The sequence below is a fragment of the Cherax quadricarinatus genome, chromosome 23 (assembly GCF_038502225.1).
Source record: "Cherax quadricarinatus isolate ZL_2023a chromosome 23, ASM3850222v1, whole genome shotgun sequence".
Lineage (NCBI taxonomy): Eukaryota > Metazoa > Arthropoda > Malacostraca > Decapoda > Parastacidae > Cherax > Cherax quadricarinatus.
Genome location: NC_091314.1, coordinates 22,014,035 through 22,036,096, shown reverse-complemented (window position 1 = coordinate 22,036,096; position 22,062 = coordinate 22,014,035). Strand labels below are relative to the sequence as shown.

At 45.5% G+C, this 22,062-nt stretch overlaps 1 protein-coding gene across 4 annotated transcripts in view; it reads left to right on the top strand.

Annotated features, from left to right (window-relative positions):
* LOC128685834 (aquaporin-11) overlaps positions 1 to 22,062 on the top strand; it is a 110,551-nt gene that overhangs the window by 61,054 nt on the left and 27,435 nt on the right. The window contains exon 1 of one of the 4 annotated variants that reach the window (XM_053772532.2): positions 8,826 to 9,270. The exons of the other annotated variants lie outside the window; for them this stretch is intronic. The gene's annotated coding sequence lies outside the window, so the exon portion shown is untranslated. Of the gene's footprint in view, positions 1 to 8,825; positions 9,271 to 22,062 lie in introns of those variants that run through there. 4 annotated transcript variants of the gene reach the window in all.

The following is a 22,062-nucleotide window of genomic DNA, read 5'->3' as shown; positions in this document are numbered from 1 at the left end:
CTAAAAGAGGAGGCAGTTAGGGTAAGATATAAACAGCTATTGGAGGATAGATGGGCTAATGAGAGCATAGGCAATGGGGTCGAAGAGGTATGGGGTAGGTTTAAAAATGTAGTGTTAGAGTGTTCAGCAGAAGTTTGTGGTTACAGGAAAGTGGGTGCAGGAGGGAAGAGGAGCGATTGGTGGAATGATGATGTAAAGAGAGTAGTAAGGGAGAAAAAGTTAGCATATGAGAAGTTTTTACAAAGTAGAAGTGATGCAAGGAGGGAAGAGTATATGGAGAAAAAGAGAGAAGTTAAGAGAGTGGTGAAGCAATGTAAAAAGAGAGCAAATGAGAGAGTGGGTGAGATGTTATCAACAAATTTTGTTGAAAATAAGAAAAAGTTTTGGAGTGAGATTAACAAGTTAAGAAAGCCTAGAGAACAAATGGATTTGTCAGTTAAAAATAGGAGAGGAGAGTTATTAAATGGAGAGTTAGAGGTATTGGGAAGATGGAGGGAATATTTTGAGGAATTGTTAAATGTTGATGAAGATAGGGAAGCTGTGATTTCGTGTATAGGGCAAGGAGGAATAACATCTTGTAGGAGTGAGGAAGAGCCAGTTGTGAGTGTGGGGGAAGTTCGTGAGGCAGTAGGTAAAATGAAAGGGGGTAAGGCAGCCGGGATTGATGGGATAAAGATAGAAATGTTAAAAGCAGGTGGGGATATAGTTTTGGAGTGGTTGGTGCAATTATTTAATAAATGTATGGAAGAGGGTAAGGTACCTAGGGATTGGCAGAGAGCATGCATAGTTCCTTTGTATAAAGGCAAAGGGGATAAAAGAGAGTGCAAAAATTATAGGGGGATAAGTCTGTTGAGTGTACCTGGTAAAGTGTATGGTAGAGTTATAATTGAAAGAATTAAGAGTAAGACGGAGAATAGGATAGCAGATGAACAAGGAGGCTTTAGGAAAGGTAGGGGGTGTGTGGACCAGGTGTTTACAGTGAAACATATAAGTGAACAGTATTTAGATAAGGCTAAAGAGGTCTTTGTGGCATTTATGGATTTGGAAAAGGCGTATGACAGGGTGGATAGGGGGGCAATGTGGCAGATGTTGCAAGTGTATGGTGTAGGAGGTAGGTTACTGAAAGCAGTGAAGAGTTTTTACGAGGATAGTGAGGCTCAAGTTAGAGTATGTAGGAAAGAGGGAAATTTTTTCCCAGTAAAGGTAGGCCTTAGACAGGGATGTGTGATGTCACCGTGGTTGTTTAATATATTTATAGATGGGGTTGTAAGAGAAGTAAATGCGAGGGTCTTGGCAAGAGGCGTGGAGTTAAAAGATAAAGAATCACACACAAAGTGGGAGTTGTCACAGCTGCTCTTTGCTGATGACACTGTGCTCTTGGGAGATTCTGAAGAGAAGTTGCAGAGATTGGTGGATGAATTTGGTAGGGTGTGCAGGAGAAGAAAGTTAAAGGTGAATACAGGAAAGAGTAAGGTTATGAGGATAACAAAAAGATTAGGTGATGAAAGATTGAATATCAGATTGGAGGGAGAGAGTATGGAGGAGGTGAACGTATTCAGATATTTGGGAGTGGACGTGTCAGCGGATGGGTCTATGAAAGATGAAGTGAATCATAGAATTGATGAGGGAAAAAGAGTGAGTGGTGCACTTAGGAGTCTGTGGAGACAAAGAACTTTGTCCTTGGAGGCAAAGAGGGGAATGTATGAGAGTATAGTTTTACCAACGCTCTTATATGGGTGTGAAGCGTGGGTGATGAATGTTGCAGCGAGGAGAAGGCTGGAGGCAGTGGAGATGTCATGTCTGAGGGCAATGTGTGGTGTGAATATAATGCAGAGAATTCGTAGTTTGGAAGTTAGGAGGAGGTGCGGGATTACCAAAACTGTTGTCCAGAGGGCTGAGGAAGGGTTGTTGAGGTGGTTCGGACATGTAGAGAGAATGGAGCGAAACAGAATGACTTCAAGAGTGTATCAGTCTGTAGTGGAAGGAAGGCGGGGTAGGGGTCGGCCTAGGAAGGGTTGGAGGGAGGGGGTAAAGGAGGTTTTGTGTGCGAGGGGCTTGGACTTCCAGCAGGCATGCGTGAGCGTGTTTGATAGGAGTGAATGGAGACAAATGGTTTTTAATACTTGATGTGCTGTTGGAGTGTGAGCAAAGTAACATTTATGAAGGGATTCAGGGAAACCGGCAGGCCGGACTTGAGTCCTGGAGATGGGAAGTACAGTGCCTGCACTCTGAAGGAGGGGTGTTAATGTTGCAGTTTAAAAACTGTAGTGTAAAGCACCCTTCTGGCAAGACAGTGATGGAGTGAATGATGGTGAAAGTTTTTCTTTTTCGGGCCACCCTGCCTTGGTGGGAATCGGCCAGTGTGATAATAAAAATAAAAAATAATGTATATATATATATATATATATATATATATATATATATATATATATATATATATATATATATATATATGTCACTAGCTATACTAGTGGGAATACTACTAGGGTGTTGTTAGTGTTGCTACTATGAGTTTTGCTGCTAATAAAAATGCTGCTGCTTATAGTGCTACTACTGGTACGAGGCCTAATATGCTGTTGCTAATAATAGTACTGCTAGTATTAATGCCCAGGTTCTAGTGCTGCCACTGGTGGTGCTGCTGCTATTGGTGGTGCTGCTGCCAGTGACACTATTACTGCTGCTACCAGTACTAAGTGTTACTAATAATATATCACAGTCCATAGACATTTTTCTATTAAATACAGAAATATTCCAACTAATCGCTTTTTTTTGGTAGCCTTAATGGCAATAATGAGGAGGGGAAAGGCTGGAATAGGATAGAACAGTGAAAAGTTGTGGGTAGACAGATAGAGAAAGATTAATGACATGACCTTTGGGTGGGTTTTAAAGGATTTTTTTTTCTTTTTTGTTAGACCAGTATTAGGTCAATAATCTTGTAGGTCTGTATAGGTATATTTACATGCAAGTGTTGAAACTTCCAATCCACATAAAATATGCACACTAATTTCTTTTAAAGGCTTTTCATATTTTGGTATGAAAAAAGTTGATGTGGGGCTTTGGTACAAGAACTAGTGATGTTGACCATCGCAAGATGTGGCTTAGCTGGTTAATGGAAGCTGTGGTAGTGGGTGGAGTAGGTCCTGGCTCCTGCTTGCATATTTAGCTCAGTGTGTCGGCCGCCGTCGACCAGGATGGAGGGTTGTAGTTCGTCCTGTGTTGCTCGGATTCTCTTTGTGATTTTTTTTTTGTTGTTATTTTCGATACAAAGCGTTTTCTTGCTCGCGCCGAGGCTGACAAGTGTCTAGTTAGAGGGTGTAACGTATAGAGGTTGGGGAGGGGGGGGGAGATAAGTCAGGTCTCTATCGATTTTTTTAAGTTCATTATTATATTAACGTGTGCTGGACCTGCATGGGCCATTGATTAATGTTTCGAATCTATAATGATCACTAATAATAATTTCAGTAATGTTATTCATAATTTAATTAGGACAAGAAATGCTTCTATCACTTGAAATTTATTGACAAATAATAATTTGATTAATATAATAAATATAACCAAAAATGTGATAAAAGTTATTTGTATAATTTGTTTTATACATTTCTATCCCCACATTGGTAAGGTTTTTACTGTAAAATTATGTTAGTTTACGGGGGGGTGGGAAGAGCTCTGGTGTGTGGTTTGCACTGTAATACTTCGCCTAGTTTGTGAGATTTAATACCTACTTTGTCATGTGGAAGGCTTAGTTGTTAGTATTAAAGACTATTAGCTACACCTGAGTCATCATAAATGTGAAGTGTAGATGCTTGCCTCTGTATATACAGTACACATAAACCTGTGTAGATACCTGATATAAGAAAAACAGTGTCAATGTTTTTCACCCAAACCGCCAAAGGACGGGGAAGGTTTATAATTATAAATCATAGGACGAGGTGGCTACGTAATTAAAAATTATAATACGGGGGCGAGACTGATTTTACATTCCCCCTTTCTCCTATGGTTAATAATCAGTCATCGAAGGGGAGAAGGCTACAGTCAACCATGAGAGGAAAGTTGAAGGGTTACTTCGGATTTAAGATAAATTATTTATTTTGAATTCACTAATCTGAAAAATTGAGTTATTGCCCAGATTTCCCCTTCAAGAGTTTGCCTTGAAATTAGTGAAGGGCTCTGGATCTAAGGAATTGGAGCTACCCTCCCCAGCCTCAAACCCGATTACCTCCCTTTCTCTAGAAACTTTGAACCCTTAGGGGTTTAGCGCTTCCCCATGAATATAATTAAGTGGGAGGAAGGGAGAATGGTTAGGCTGTGGAAGATGTTGGGGAAGTTAGTGCAGAGGATCAGTAACGGTAGTAGACGGAAAGAGCAGCAGCAGATGTCATATTAAAGCTGCACAGCCTCGCAGCCGGGCCGCAGACCGTGTTGTGGTGGGTGAGGCAGGTCCTGCCCCTCCCTGGTTCAGGAGCTTCGTGGATAGTTGATACTACTATTAACGACATAGAATTCATTTGTCTCCTTTTCTCATTACTCGAGTGAGATGTATATTAGTGAGGTATAACTAGGAAGTGGATGGCGAAGCCAGGGAGGGATGGAAGTAGTGAAGGGTAAGGAAGGAGGATAATGGCCGGGATTGGAAGGAAAGTAGTAAAGGTTGAGATTTAAAAGAGGAGAGGAATTAATATAATCAGATGGCGCTTAATTAACCCTTGTAAGGCATTCAACATTGTACGACCAAGCGTTACTAACCGTTAATGATGAGATGCACCCATCTCTTAAGATCTCATGATAAAGAAATGGAAAAAAAAATGTACAAACATTAACCTGGGGACGACCGAAGTTAAAAAAAAAAGTGACCATGCCAAATGACTAAATCAGAAAGAGTAGCTGTGGTTTCCATTGTACATTTCAGGTAATGAGACTAAATGAAAACGAAAGAGTTCGACTGTCTTCCTCAGATTGAGACAATTTTGAATAAATTTGTTTACTAAAACACTTAATTTACGAAATATGAGGAATCTAAGAGGAAGCCAAGGGGAAATATTTGGAAGCAGAGTAAATTGTATAGTTTTTTTTCGCTTCAGTGAGAAATGTGAGAATAATATGAATCAATTAATAACACATACCTCAGAAAACATACAGAAAACTTAAAGATATCAGGTGGCCCAACAAAGTGGTTAATAGCGCCTTGTAGCGAGGTAACCTACTGGCTACCAGCGTCATCGTAAGAAATAGCAAAGTCATCCATTAAAAAGAAAGACCTTACCGCAGGAGAAAGAACCAAGGAGTCCATTGTTGATTACTAAGAGCAAGATCGTTAGGTATGCGGCCTTGAGGAAAGAATTCGGTTTGAAGGGAGTTGGCAGAAAGACGATTACTAAACCAAACGCAAGCTTATGAACAAAACTCGAGTACTGATTTTCTCAGTTCCAACAAGGAATAAGAACTATACATTGGATTGATCCTGATTTCCTCCCATTCACCGGGCGCTGTATGATTCGCCATACGAGTTTAGTTCTCAGTGAATATGAACGTCTTTCCACCTATTTTTAATTGGAATTTGATAATGAAAGAAAGGATCGCGACTGTATTCATTGTATTAAGACTTGAAGAGTCGCTGGTGCTGGTGAGAGCTAGGAGTATTATGGAATGGCTGGTGCCTCGATGTATCAAGTTTTCGAGAGACCACTAGCATCTTCCACTAAACAGGTAAAATTCCTTCAGGTCCAACTGAAGGTGCAATAGGGAATATAATGGGAAGGATATAAGTGAAGCATGGGAGTGAGTTTGCATCATCAGGCGCAGGGTTATCCTACGTTGACTGTCTATATAATCAGTGACTGAATGGCACCGTTTGAGATATAAAATCCAATAGTTTCCTATACGGGTTTAGGTAAGAAAGATAAGAGAGAGACCTTGCCCTTGGGAGACCCCGAGCAGCAGCGTGATGACCTATTTCTTCTGTTACGTCAGCCGAGTGCTAATTCCAGGCCAGCAATGTTAAAGACGGGAGTCGGGCCAGGTGAGTAATTGCCTGCCACTTCCCGCATCTTCCGCACTGCACTCAGAGGTGGTGGTGGTACTTAAGCTGTTCGTATGATACGACCTGCATGAATACTTGCTTGCTTGAAAATAAGATTGTGATTAATAGTAGGATTGGTTCGGTAGTGGCTCCCACGCGGCACATTTTAGATGAATAACTAGCACAGTCGGGGGAGAGGGGGTTTATGATCACCAAGGTACACATTTACGCACAAATTCATGAGAATTTTGGATGGCAGTGGCATTATCAGAAATGAAAACTATGAAAATTTAAAAACGCATCAATGGGAAGGTGCAAGCGGAGAAAGGAAAAGTAGTGCGATGCGTACGTTCACACGTCTACAAGGTTTAGTAAATCACGATGAAGACTAGAAAAGAACGATGATCATTTACTAATGTTATACTAAGTCGACAGCAACATACGGCGAGCAAATAGATAGGTCAATAAGAGTTTATGATAAATAGAAGAGCAGAGATGGTGGCCAGAATTCATTTAGTTACCCTTACATATGTGACATGTTGGCGTAGCTGGGTTTAGCACTTGGTTTTGATTATAATAACAAAATGTTGGCGTAGCAACTTTGAGAGGAGAATAAACACTCAGACGAATATTCTATCATAATGTAACGATACCGGGCTTTATAATTAATACTACAAACGTGTATGAACAGTATATGAATGTAACAAAGATTGGTAGTATTTTACAATTGCAGGATTTGCTGCAATTGGGTAATAATTTGTATAGTTATACCTGAATATTGAAATATCCAAGGATGGAGTCGTCAATTACTTGGGCTGTAATGTACTGTTTTATTGTCGGCATGTTCATTCACATGAACAATGGCGCTGGGACGGGGAAAAAAAAAAAAACCTATGGAGACCGGGCTAGCCTCGGAGAGAAAACTCCACTTTGCCGTTCGTGGTGTTTTCAAAAACAAATATTTTTCTTGTTATAAGGAAAGTAGTATCTGGATGAGCATAAAAATTGCTATGACTGAAGACCATTTTCAACTTATATCCCCTCCCCCCTTCAACCCACCATTGAGTAAAAGGAAGCTGCAAAAGAATTATTAATAGAGCCTTGTAACAGCCACAGGACCCAAAGGTTGCATTCCCTATAAAGACTTCCTGACCAGTCATTATGTCTAGAAATGCAATAATGACCAGTTAATTGATGCAGGCAAGTCTTGAGTCACAATCAGAGCAAAGAACACAGACAGCTCGTAGCCTCCAGACACGACTTCTGTTGCATGGGAACCTTCATATAGTGCACCCTATAGTATCGAAATTTCTCGAAGGGAAAACTAGCTGCCAGTGATAAGTTAATTTTTATTGAAAACTAGGTACACCCGCAGTGTGCGGGCACCCTACTCTGTACAAGTTACACTGTGGCATAATGGGGTGCATACATGTCAATCTTAGCGAAGACGAGGGATGGAGGAGGGGGGGAAATGAAGTTAAGGGAGGTGTGAGGCAAGGGAGGGCAGTGGCTGAGAGGGAGGAAAGGAGGGGTCTTCGGTAGAAGACGAATTCGGTTAGAGAAGAATGCGGATTGAGGTATATTTAGTCTTAGGCTCCCGCCGTTGTGTAACTGTCATACAGTTTTCACGTTATTTTTTTCACATTTTGTTAGTGTATTTCATTGATGCATATTCATTGTTTATATTTGAACGTTAAAATTGTTCTAAATATTTTAATCTTTGTTGTTTCTTCAAAAATTATCTGAGAACAGTCTTTGACTACCTTAACAGCAGAGTGATGAAGACTAATATATGTAACTTCAGGATTGATTGGCTTAAGAAAGTGTAATGTGCCTGTATGAGTTCCTTGGCGTTTCACCCCCATAGACTTTTTCGACACATCCTCAGTGTGCTGGGGACGTCGTACATGGTGTACCTGGATGACTTCCTTGAACTTTCACTCTCTGGACTGTTTCCTAACGAAGGCCCTTCAGGAGACGTACCTTGATGCCGCTGAAGTGCTCTTTATCTGAAGAATTAGTACTATTCTCCTTTTCCATCGAATCTGATTCTCCCATCCCCCCCAGCCCCTGGTGCTGTATGACCTCTGGGTTTAACGCTCTTTAATGAATGTAATAAAATTTATCGGAGACCTTGGATCAAGAGCCACACCCTGAACGCAACCCCACTCCAACGTGTCAGGCTCCCATCGAAGGAAGGTTTGTGAGATCAGAGAGAATAGTTTGGAGGATGGGAGATTCGGGGATTTGGAAGGGGACCTACGAAGACGAGTTGAAGAACTCTCCCTCCCGTTACTCCACCACCTCCAGATTGTGGGTGGGTGGGGGGAGGGGTTGCATGCCTTACTCATGGACTGCTCTCTGATCTTAGCCGTCAGCCCTAAGGACCTCATAGGGACGCAAAGCATCCCCAGCTCGTCTTCCAAGATTTTCCCTGAGAGCCCCCAGTTCTACCCCATTCTCCACCAGACTCTTCACACACTCTTTCCTTTGTTGGAAGCCTAACACCCCTGGGCTGCAGCTGTGGGTTGGGTATGGCTCTTGATCCCTTTGTTAGGAGAATGTCTACGGAGCGAAAGCCGATAAAGGCATAATATTTTGTAGAACGTTCCCATCACACTGTAGATGTAACCTCCCTCCCCCCTAAAAATAAGGTCTACGGGTGTGAAAATTTTAAAGGCATAAAGGCATATTATACCTACTGGCTCATAAATCACTATAAACTATAACGATAACTGGCCTTCATCCGTTGTTTTGATTAATTATTCACATAACCTTTCTTGTACAGATTAAATAATTGCTTACGTTCTGTGAACACTAAGGCGCCAAGCACGACAGGTTTTGATACCTGGAGATGTCAATTGTCAACTTGTTGGTGATACTACCAGGTAGTGTATTGGCACTCTGCTGGTGATTGTGCCAGGTAGTGTTGGCACCCTACTGATGCTGCCAAGTGGTGTTGGCAACCTGTTCGTAACAGTGCCGCTGTTGTGATACCCACGAGGCCTTATACAAATGTACCCTGATTTAGTTGAGAACATCTGCGTTAGTTTTAATTTTCCAAAGTTACTAAATTAAGCTTTGATAATCACCTGGGATAATAATCCGTGCCCCGCGGGGCCCAACAGTCCTGGCATCAAGTTTCGTCTGCTGTTGCTGCTGGAGATGGCGGCCGACCCTTGCAAGCGGGTGCTCACAGCGTCCACCTGCACGAACTTTCGCCAACCTCCATCTATGGTTCGCCAGGCGACGAGGTAATAGCTAAGCATTGTGGCTGTATTCTGGATGCGCGCACTGCTGCTTCCCTCCACGCACTTGCTACCCACTACCGCACCTTTCCATCTTCAATGCACTGTGTTTTTGTCAATGTTGTAATTAGTGGAAACATTAGAAAGTGGAAGTGGCAGTAGATATGACTTTCAGAGACTACCGTCCTTACCTACTGTTTCACAAACTCTCGTAGATAGGCAGCAAATAAAACATGTAAACATTGCCATTTCTTTTCTCTGTCTGTCTGTCTCTCTCTCTCTCTCTCTCTCTCTCTTTCTCTCTCTCTCTCTCTCTCTCTCTCTCTCTCTCTCTCTCTGTCTCTCTGTCTCTCTGTCTCTCTGTCTCTCTGTCTCTGTCTCTGTCTCTGTCTCTGTCTCTGTCTCTCTCTCTCTCTCTCTCTCTCTCTCTCTCTCTCTCTCTCTCTCTCTCTCTCTCTCTCTCTCTCCAACCTTTCCTTTGCCTGATTTATCCCGAGAGATGGTAATTCCCACGTAATTGTAACTCCAGCTCTGCTGAACGAAATCTTTTAAAACTTCAGTAACTACTAAATCCATAGTGGAATGCTTCATGTCCTCATTGCCCTACTTAAGTCTCCTAGTCTTAAGTAAATGGTCCAAGTCGGACCGAAACTTCGTCGTAATCTCCTTTCTCCTATGTGCGGGTTATTTTGTGTATTGTTCCAGTCACAGTATTATGCCTTTTTGTTAAGTCTCCTAGGTTAGGCTGAAAAATTTCCTAACTTCCTGTGTGATGGAATATGACAGGAAACATACCTTGCTTTTGTTCTCATTATGTAAATCTCGTATACAGTAGAAAAGTGTGTAGCAGCACACTGCGGCTGTACCAAAATTTTTTTAAATCTCTTCCTTGTTATTTTCGTCCCATTTCTTAGTCATTTCCTCCGCAGTTCTATGGCACAGTCACATAGATAAAACAAGAAAGACAGCTAGGTGGATTGCATCTTCCTGGACTACACGAATGCATTTGAAATAGTAGGAGATTAATCCAGAAATTAAAGGAAATCTCAGTTACCTTCGCTATCTCTCTCTCTCTCTCTCTCTCTCTCTCTCTCTCTCTCTCTCTCTCTCTCTCTCTCTCGTTCACTTTTTCTTTTTACAGTTAATCTGATGTACAGGGTTTAGGGTAAGAATTCCTACAAGCGTTTTGCAACCAATAGTTATCCTATCTCGGCTTAATTTTACAAGCAAAGAGCTGTTACCCTCCCTCAGCTCCATTTTAATTTTTAAATTAAATATTCAAGTGTGTACTCTTTCATTGCACTTGTAAAATTATAATTTTATATATATATATAATATATATATATATAATGTATATATATATATAATATATATAGTGCCGAATACGTAAAATTGGTCAATTAGCAAGAACTCATTTAAAATTACGTCCTTTCTAAAAAAAATTCTTATACCTTTAAAGATATATATTTTTTTTTTCATTTATGTTAATGTAAAAATTAATAATTTTGTACCAAAAGAACTATGGAAAGCTTACCTAATCTTATTAATAATAATAATATCTTTATTTACTACAAGTACATGTACCAGGTATACAGACCATAGCTGACGTCAATGACATACTATTATATAGAAAGCCGCTTGTCATTTCGGGCAATTTAGGTCAGCTTTGTCCCAGGATGCGACCTACACCAGTCGACTAACACCCAGATACCCATTTTAAACTGATGGGTGAACAGGGACAGGGACAGCAGGTGTCTTTTGGAAACACGTCCCTAATGTTTTACAGCCGTACCGGAGGAGATTCGAACTCCGGACAAGTTTACAGTAATTTCATAATAAACAAACAATGAAATATATTTTTTTCGTTATGTTCAGAATGATTTTTACGAAATTATTGCATACACAAATTTTAACTTGCCTTATTCGGCAAGAAGAGCTTTGCTATTTAAGCCAAAATCGCAAGTTTTACCTATTCGGCACGACATTATGTATCACCGTACCTGTAATATTCACTTAGTGCACAGTACAGGTACAGTTACAATCTCTGTACCTGTAGTATACACCGTTACTGTACATTTAATGTGTACTTTACCCCTCGTTGTATCTGTAATATGTATAACCTCACTTCGTAACATGTGTCCTCAAACAACACCTGTTATGTCTACAACATCACCTGTAATGTCTACTCACAGCACCTGTATTTCTACTTGTAGCATCTGTAATATCTACGCACAGCACCTGTAATGTCTACTCATAGCATCTGTATTTCTACTTGTAGCATCTAATGTCTACTCACAGCACCTGTATTTCTACTTGTAGCATCTGTAATATCTACGCACAGCACCTGTAATATCTACTCATAGCACCTGTATTTCTACTAGTAGCACCTGTATTTCTACTAGTAGCATCTGTAATGTCTACTCACAGCACCTACAATGTCAGCACTCTGCAAATGTAATGTAACAGTGACGTGGACAGCACCACTCTTGCCGTGTGTGTGTGTGTGTGTACATATATAATTTTTTTTAGTGACCAATGTGTATAAGGTTGATGTTTTCATGGCCATATACTCTGAGGTGTATGTCTAGGTATATGTATGGTGAGTGTTTAAAGTAATCCCTATTTTGGGGATTGTAAGTATTCTTGACTGATGGTGAGCAGGTGACACGTAGCCTCAGTGACCCTCGTATAGTTGATAGACTTGAAGTCCCATTAACCCACCAACTATTATGAAGTTGGTTAATTGGGCTTAATGAATTATGACCACACTAGGGTCATTAAGACTGCTTGTCACATTCATCACTAGTCAAGAATGCGTTAATCCCAAATATGGGCCTTTTGGGATATATACGTACTGAGATGCAAATCCCTCCTCATGTACATGCGCTGTTCTCACTGCACACACAGGAGCTGTACTTACCAGAATATATACAAAGAGATGTACTAATCAAAATACATGCCAGTTATTTGTGGATGTCTGTATAGCTCTTTTTTTCTAATTTTGATAGTTTAAAATTATAAATGTTTAATGTTATGCTGGAAGAATGTTAAAAAAATTTTTTATTATATATTACAGTTGTTCAAGACTTGAATATTTTGGTACATTGTATATTTTTTTGGCTTCCCAACTTTTGTCTCTTCCCTCTCTTCGTCCTTGTCCATCTCTTCCCTCCCTCCCTCCTCCGTCTAATTTTTTCTCTTCTACCATTCCTCATCTTTCCGTCCTCTACCCGTCCGTTCTACCTACCCATTCATTCCAGCTACCCGTCCATTTTCCTTACTCGTAGGTTCCCCTTACTCTCTGTTTCTCTGCCTGCTCGGTCTACTCGTCCCTTCCCTCCATTTACCACTTCTTCTCCCTATACCACTCCTACTCCCTATACCACTCCTCCCTATACCACTCCTTCTCCCTATACCACTCCTTCTCCCTATACCACTCCTCCCTATACCACTCCTACTCCATATACCACTCCTTCTCCCTATACCACTCCTCCCTATACCACTCCTTCTCCCTATACCACTCCTCTCTATACCACTCCTACTCCCTATACCGCTCCTTCTCCCTATACCACTCCTCCCTATACCACTCCTTCTCCCTATACCACTCCTTCTCCCTATACCACTCCTACTCCCTATACCACTCCTACTCCCTATACCACTCTTTCTCCCTATACCACTCCTACTCCCTATACCACTCCTACTCCCTATACCACTCCTCCTTATACCACTCCTACTCCCTATACCACTCCTTCTCCCTATACCACTCCTACTCCCTATACCACTCCTACTCCCTATATCACTCCTCCTCCCTATACCACTCCTTCTCCCTATACCACTCCTTCTCCTTATACCACTCCTACTCCCTATACCACTCTTTCTCCCTATACCACTCCTACTCCCTATACCACTCCTACTCCCTATACCACTCCTACTCCCTATACCACTCCTTCTCCCTATACCACTCCTTCTCCCTATACCACTCCTCCCTATACCACTCCTTCTCCCTATACCACTCCTTCTCCCTATACCACTCCTTCTCCCTATACCACTCCTTCTCCCTATACCACTCCTCCTCCCTATACCACTCCTACTCCCTATACCACTCCTCCTCCCTATACCACTCCTTCTCCCTATACCACTCCTACTCCCTATACCACTCCTCCCTATACCACTCCTTCTCCCTATACCACTCCTCCCTATACCACTCCTACTCCATATACCACTCCTTCTCCCTATACCACTCCTCCCTATACCACTCCTTCTCCCTATACCACTCCTCTCTATACCACTCCTACTCCCTATACCGCTCCTTCTCCCTATACCACTCCTTCTCCCTATACCACTCCTTCTCCCTATACCACTCCTTCTCCCTATACCACTCCTTCTCCCTATACCACTCCTACTCCCTATACCACTCCTACTCCCTATACCACTCTTTCTCCCTATACCACTCCTACTCCCTATACCACTCCTACTCCCTATACCACTCCTCCTTATACCACTCCTACTCCCTATACCACTCCTTCTCCCTATACCACTCCTACTCCCTATACCACTCCTACTCCCTATATCACTCCTCCTCCCTATACCACTCCTTCTCCCTATACCACTCCTTCTCCCTATACCACTCCTTCTCCCTATACCACTCCTCCCTATACCACTCCTCCTCCCTATACCACTCCTTCTCCCTATACCACTCCTTCTCCCTATACCACTCCTCCCTATACCACTCCTTCTCCCTATACCACTCCTACTCCCTATACCACTCCTACTCCCTATACCACTCCTTCTCCCTATACCACTCCTTCTCCATATACCACTCCTCCCTATACCACTCCTTCTCCCTATACTACTCCTCCTCCCTATACCACTCCTCCCTATACCACTCCTTCTCCCTATACCACTCCTTCTCCCTATACCACTCCTCCCTATACCACTCCTTCTCCCTATACCACTCCTCCCTATACCACTCCTTCTCCCTATACCACTCCTCCTTATACCACTCCTTCTCCCTATACCACTCCTTCTCCCTATACCACTCCTCCCAATACCACTCCTCCCTATACCACTCCTGCTCCCAATACCACTCCTTCTCCCTATACCACTCCTTCTCCCTATACCACTCCTTCTCCCTATACCACTCCTCCCTATACCACTCCTCCCTATACCACTCCTTCTCCCTATACCACTCCTTCTCCCTATACCACTCCCTATACCACTCCTTCTCCCTATACCACTCCTTCTCTCTATACCACTCCTACTCCCTATACCGCTCCTTCTCCCTATACCACTCCTTCTCCCTATACCACTCCTCCCTATACCACTCCTTCTCCCTATACCACTCCTTCTCCCTATACCACTCCTTCTCCCTATACCACTCCTTCTCCATATACCACTCCTCCCTATACCACTCCTTCTCCCTATACCACTCCTCCTCCCTATACCACTCCTCCCTATACCACTCCTTCTCCCTATACCACTCCTTCTCCCTATACCACTCCTCCCTATACCACTCCTTCTCCCTATACCACTCCTTCTCCCTATACCACTCCTTCTCCCTATACCACTCCTACTCCCTATACCACTCCTCCTTATACCACTCCTCCCTATACCACTCCTTCTCCCTATACCACTCCTCCCTATACCACTCCTCCCAATACCACTCCTCCCTATACCACTCCTGCTCCCAATACCACTCCTACTCCCTATACCACTCCTGCTCCCAATACCACTCCTACTCCCTATACCACTCCTCCCTATACCACTCCTTCTCCTTATACCACTCCTTCTCCCTATACCACTCCTTCTCCCTATACCACTCCTCCCTATACCACTCCTCCCTATACCACTCCTTCTCCCTATACCACTCCTTCTCCCTATACCACTCCTCCCTATACCACTCCTTCTCCCTATACCACTCCTTCTCTCTATACCACTCCTACTCCCTATACCGCTCCTTCTCCCTATACCACTCCTTCTCCCTATACCACTCCTTCTCCCTATACCACTCCTTCTCCCTATACCACTCCTACTCCCTATACCACTCCTACTCCCTGTACCACTCCTTCTCCCTATACCACTCCTACTCCCTATACCACTCCTTCTCCCTATACCACTCCTCCCTATACCACTCCTCCCTATACCACTCCTACTCCCTATACCACTCCTTCTCCCTATACCACTCCTACTCCCTATACCACTCCTTCTCCCTATACCACTCCTACTCCCTATACCACTCCTTCTCCCTATACCACTCCTTCTCCCTATCCCACTCCTCCCTATACCACTCCTCCCTATACCACTCCTTCTCCCTATATCACTCCTTCCCCCAATACCACTCCATCTCCCTATATCACTCCTTCCCCCTATACCACTCCTTTCCCCTATACCACTCCTTCCCCCTATACCACTCCTTTCCCCTATACCACTCCTTTCCCCTATACCACTCCTTCCCCCTATACCACTCCTTTCCCCTATACCACTCCTTTCCCCTATACCACTCCTTCCCCCATACCACTCCTTCCCCCTATACCACTCCTTTCCCCTATACCACTCCTTTCCCCTATACCACTCCTTTCCCCTATACCACTCCTTTCCCCTATACCACTCCTTCCCCCTATACCACTCCTTTCCCCTATACCACTCCTTTCCCCTATACCACTCCTTCCCCCATACCACTCCTTCCCCCTATACCACTCCTTTCCCCTATACCACTCCTTCCCCCATACCACTCCTTCCCCCTATACCACTCCTTCCCCCATACCACTCCTTCCCCCTATACCACTCCATCCTCCTGTACCACTCCTTCCCCCTATACCACCCCTTCCCTCCCTATACCCCTACTTCCCTCCCTATACCCCTACTTCCCTCCCTATACCCCTGCTTCCCTCCCTATACCCCTACTTCCCTCCCTATACTCCTCCTTCCCTCCCAATATCTCCTTCTTCCCTCCCATTACCTCCTTCTTTCCTCCCAATACCTTCTCCTTCCCTCCCAATATCTTCTCCTTCCCTCCCAATATCTTCTCCTTCCCTCCCAATACCTTCTCCTTCCCTCCCAATACCTTCTCCTTCTCTCCCAATACCTTCTCCTTCCCTCCCAATACCTTCTCCTTCCCTCCCAATGCCTTCTCCTTCCCTCCCAATGCCTTCTCCTTCCCTCCCAATACCTTCTCCTTCTCTCCCAATACCTTCTCCTTCCCTCCCAATACCTTCGCCTTCCCTCCCAGTACCTTCTCCTTCCCTCCCAATGCCTTCTCCTTCCCTCCCAATACCTTCTCCTTCCCTCCCAGTACCTTCTCCTTCACTCCCAATGCCTTCTCCTTCCCTCCCAATACCTTCTCCTTCCCTCCCAATACCTTCTCCTTCCCCCCCAATACCTTCTCCTTCCCTCCCAGTACCTTCTCCTTCCCTCCCAATGCCTTCTCCTTCCCTCCCAATACCTTCTCCTTCCCTCCCAATACCTTCTCCTTCCCTCCCAATACCTTCTCCTTCCCTCCCAATACCTTCTCCTTCCCTCCCAGTACCTTCTCCTTCCCTCCCAGTACCTTCTCCTTCCCTCCCAATGCCTTCTCCTTCCCTCCCAATACCTTCTCCTTCCCCCCAATACCTTCTCCTTCCCCCCCCAATACCTTCTCATTCCCTCCCAATACCTTCTCCTTCCCCCCCCAATACCTTCTCCTTCCCTCCCAATACCTTCTTCTTCCCTGCCAATACCTTCTTCTTCCCTGCCAATACCTTCTTCCCTCCCAGTACCTTCTTCTTCCCTCCCATTACCTTCTCCTTCCCTCCCAATACCTTCTCCTTCCCTCCCAGTACCTTCTCCTTCCCTCCCAATACCTTCTCCTTCCCTCCCAATACCTTCTCCTTCCCTCCCAATACCTTCTCCTTCCCTCCCAATACCTTCTCCTTCCCTCCCAATACCTTCTCCTTCCCTCCCAATACCTTCTCCTTCCATCCCAATACCTTCTCCTTCCCTCCCAATATCTTCTTCCCTGCCAGTATCTTCATCCCTGCCATTATCTTCTTCCCTGCCAATACCTTCTTCTTCCCTGCCAATACCTTCTTCTTCCCTGCCAATACCTTCTTCTTCCCTGCCAATACCTTCTTCTTCCCTCCCAGTACCTTCTTCTTCCCTCCCAGTACCTTCTCCTTCCCTCCCAATACTTTCTCCTTCCCTCCCAATACCTTCTCCTTCCCTCCCAATACCTTCTCCTTCCCTCCCAATACCTTCTCCTTCCCTCCTAATACCTTCTCCTTCCCTCCCAATATCTTCTTCCCTCCCAATACCTTCTCCTTCCCTCCCTATTCCTTCCCTCCCTATTCCCCCTCCTTCCATCCCTATACCCCTCCTTCCCCCAGTATCCCTCCCCAATACCCCCTCCTTCCCCATATCTGTTCTTTCTGTCTCTTGCCTTTCCTTATAATCTCCCTGCTGAAGAATTTTTATCAACATAGAGCACACGTCACTAACACCGTCATCTCCCCCCCCAGCACGTCACTAACACCGTCATCTCCCCCCCCAGCACGTCACTAACACCGTCATCTCCCCCCCCCAGCACGTCACTAACACCGTCATCTTCCCCCCCCCAGCACGTCACTAACACCGTCATCCTCCCCCCAGCACGTCACTAACACCGTCATCCTCCCCCCCCAGCACGTCACTAACACCGTCATCCTCCCCCCAGCACGTCACTAACACCGTCATCCTCCCCCCCAGCACGTCACTAACACCGTCATCCTCCCCCCCCAGCACGTCACTAACACCGTCATCCTCCCCCAGCACGTCACTAACACCGTCATCCTCCCCCAGGACGTCACTAACACCGTCATCCTCCCCTCCAGCACGTCACTAACACCGTCATCCTCCCCCCCAGCACGTCACTAACACCGTCATCCTCCCCCCCAGCACGTCACAAACACCGTCATCCTCCCCCCCAGCACGTCACTAACACCGTCATCCTCCCCCCAGCACGTCACTAACACCGTCATCCTCCCCCCCAGCACGTCACTAACACCGTCATCCTCCCCCCCAGCACGTCACTAACACCGTCATCCTCCCCTACACGTCACTAACACCGGCATCCCCCCAGCACGTCACAAACACCGTCATCCTCCCCAGCACGTCACTAACACCGCCATCCTCCCCCAACACTTCACAAACACCGTCATCCCCCCAGCACGTCACTAACACCGTCATCCCCCCAACACGTCACAAACACCGTCATCCTCCCCAACACGTCACTAACACTGTCATCCCCCAACACGTCACAAACACCGTCATCCTTCCCAACACGTCGATAGCACCGTCATCCCCCCAACACGTCACTAACACCGTCATCCTCCCAACACGTCACTAACACCGTCATCCTCCCCAACACGTCACTAGCACCGTCATCCCCCACAACGCGACAATCCAAATGAATTCTTTATGAACGAAACCCAAAATTTGGTCATCTCAGAAATCTCGGATATTATCCTAACTCCACAACACTTTGAAAAGGCAGTACATGACATGCCCATGAACTCTGCCCCAAGCCCTGACTTATGGAACTCCGTGTTCATCGAGAATTGCAAGAAGCCCCTATCGCGTGCCTTCAGCATTCTATGGAGAGGGAGCATGGACACGGGTCATCCCACACACACTAAAAACAAGAGACATAGCCCCACTCCACAAAGGTGACAGTAAAGCAATTGCAAAGAACTACAGACCGATAGCACTGACATCCCATATCATAAAAATCTTTGAGAGGGTTCTAAGAAGCAAGATCGCCAATCACCTCGATACCCATCACTTACACAACCCATTGCAACACGGGTTTAGAGCAGGTCGCTCCTGCCTGTCCCAGCTCCTGGACCACTATGACAAGGTCCTGGATGCTGTTGAAGATAAACAGAATACAGATGTAGTATATACAAACTTTGCAAAAGGTTTCGACAAGTGTGACAACGGTGTAATAGCACACAAAATGCGTGATAAAGGAATAGCAGGAAAAATTGGTAGATGGATCTATAACTTCCTGACAATAGAACACAAAGAGAAATAGTAAACAGAGTAAAGTCCCAGGCAGCCACAGTGAAAAGCTCTGCTCCACAAGGCACAGTGCTCACTCCCATTCTATTCCTCATCCTCATTTCTGACACAGAGATGTAAGCCGTGTCTTCTTTTGCGGATGACACCCGGATTTCCATGACAGTGACCTCCATCGCAGACACTGCAAGACTCCAAGCGGACATCAACCAAATCTTCAAATGGGCTACTCAAAACAATATGAAGTTTAACGAGGAGAAAGTTCAACTACTCAGATATGGAAGACTTGAGGAAATTAAAAATGTATCAGGGTATACGACAAATTCTAACCATACAATAGAGCGAAAAAAGAAATGTGAAGGACCTGGGAGTGATAATGTCAGACGATCTCGCCTTCAAAGACCACAACAATGTATCTACCTTATCGGCTAGGAAAATGATAGGATGGATAATGAGAACCTTCAAAACTAGGGACGCCAAGCCCATGATGACACTCTTCAAATAGCTTGTTCTCTCTGCGCCGTAATACTGCTGTACACTAACGGCCCCCTTCAAGGTTTGCGACATTGCAGAGCTGGAGAGCATACAAAGAAATTTCACAGCACACATAAGTACCATAAGGCACCTCAATTACTGGGAACGGTTGAAGGTCCTTGATCTATATTCCCTCGAACCCAGGCGAGAGAAATACATGATAATATACACTTGGAAGGTCCTGGAGGGATTGGTACCGAACCTGCACACGAAAATCACTCCCTGTGAAAGCAAAAGACTCGGCAGGAGATGCAACATTCCCCCGATGAAAAGCAGGGGTGTCAGGAGTACACTGAGAGACAATACATTAAGTGTCCGAGGCCCAAGACTGTTCAACAGCCTCCCAGCATATTTAAGGGGGATTACCAATACACCCCTGGCTGTCTTCAAGACGGCACTGGACAGGCACCTAAAGTCAGTACCTGACTAATCGGGCTGTGGTTCGTACGTCAGTTTGCGTGCGGCCGGCAGTAACAGCCTTGTTGATCAGACCCTGATCCACCACGAGGCCTGGTCTCAGATCGAGCCGCGGAGGCGTTGACCCCTGAAACCCTCTCCAGGTAAACTCCAGGTCTCCAGGTAGCACCGTCATCCCCCACAACACGTCACTAGCACCGTCATCCCCCACACGTCATTAACACCATATTCCTCTCACAGCACGTCACTAACACCGTGACCCCCCGCAGAGCGCATCACTAATGCCACCCTCCCCACAGAACGCATGACCAATGCCATCATCCTCCACAGAACGCATCACTAGTGCCATCATCCTCCACAGAACGCATCACCAGTGCCATCATCCCCCACAGATGCATCACCAGTGCCATCATCCCCCACAGATGCATCACCAGTGCCATCATCCACCACAGATGCATCACCAGTGCCATCATCCACCACAGATGCATCACCAGTGCCATCACAGATGCATCACCAGTGCTATCATCCACCACAGATGCATCACCATTGCCATCATCCACCACAGATGCATCACCATTGCCATCATCCACCACAGATGCATCACTAGTGCCATCATCCTCCACAGAACGCATCACCAATGCCATCATCCCCCACAGAACGCATCACCAGTGCCATCATCCACCACAGATGCATCACCAGTGCCATCATCCCCCACAGATGCATCACCAGTGCCATCATCTCCCACAGATGCATCACCAGTGCCATCCACCACAGATGCATCACCAGTGCCATCATCCCCCACAGATGCATCACCAGTGCCATCATCCACCACAGATACATCACCAGTGCCATCATCCACCACAGATCACCAGTGCCATCATCCACCACATACATCAGTGCCATCGTCCTCCACAGATGCATCACCAGTACCATCATCCTCCACAGATGCATCACCAGTGCCATCATCCCCCACAGATGCATCACCAGTGCCATCATCCACCACAGATGCATCACCAGTGCCATCATCCTCCACAGATACATCACCAGTACCATCCTCCTCCACAGATGCATCACCAGTGCCATCATCCCCCACAGATGCATCACCAGTGCCATCATCCCCCACAGATGCATCACCAGTGCCATCATCCCCCACAGATGCATCACCAGTGCCATCATCCCCCACAGATGCATCACCAGTGCCATCATCCCTCACAGATGCATCACCAGTGCCATCATCCCCCACAGATGCATCACCAGTGCCATCATCCCCCACAGATGCATCACCAGTGCCATCATCCCCCACAGATGCATCACCAATGCCATCATCCTCCACAGATGCATCACCAGTGCCATTATCCCTCACAGATGCATCACCAGTGCCATCATCCCCCACAGATGCATCACCAGTGCCATCATCCCCCACAGATGCATCACCAGTGCCATCATCCCCCACAGATGCATCACCAGTGCCATCATCCACAGATGCATCACCAGTGCCATCATCCCCCACAGATGCATCACCAGTGCCATCATCCCCCACAGATGTATCACCAGTGCCATCATCCCCCACAGATGCATCACCAGTGCCATCATCACCCACAGATGCATCACCAGTGCGATCATCCCCCACAGATGCATCACCAGTGCCATCATCCCCCACAGATGCATCACCAGTGCCATCATCCCCCACAGATGCATCACCAGTGCCATCATCCCCCACAGATGCATCACCAGTGCCATCATCCACCACAGATGCATCACCAGTGCCATCATCCTCCACAGAACGCATCACCAGTGCCATCATCCACCACAGATGCA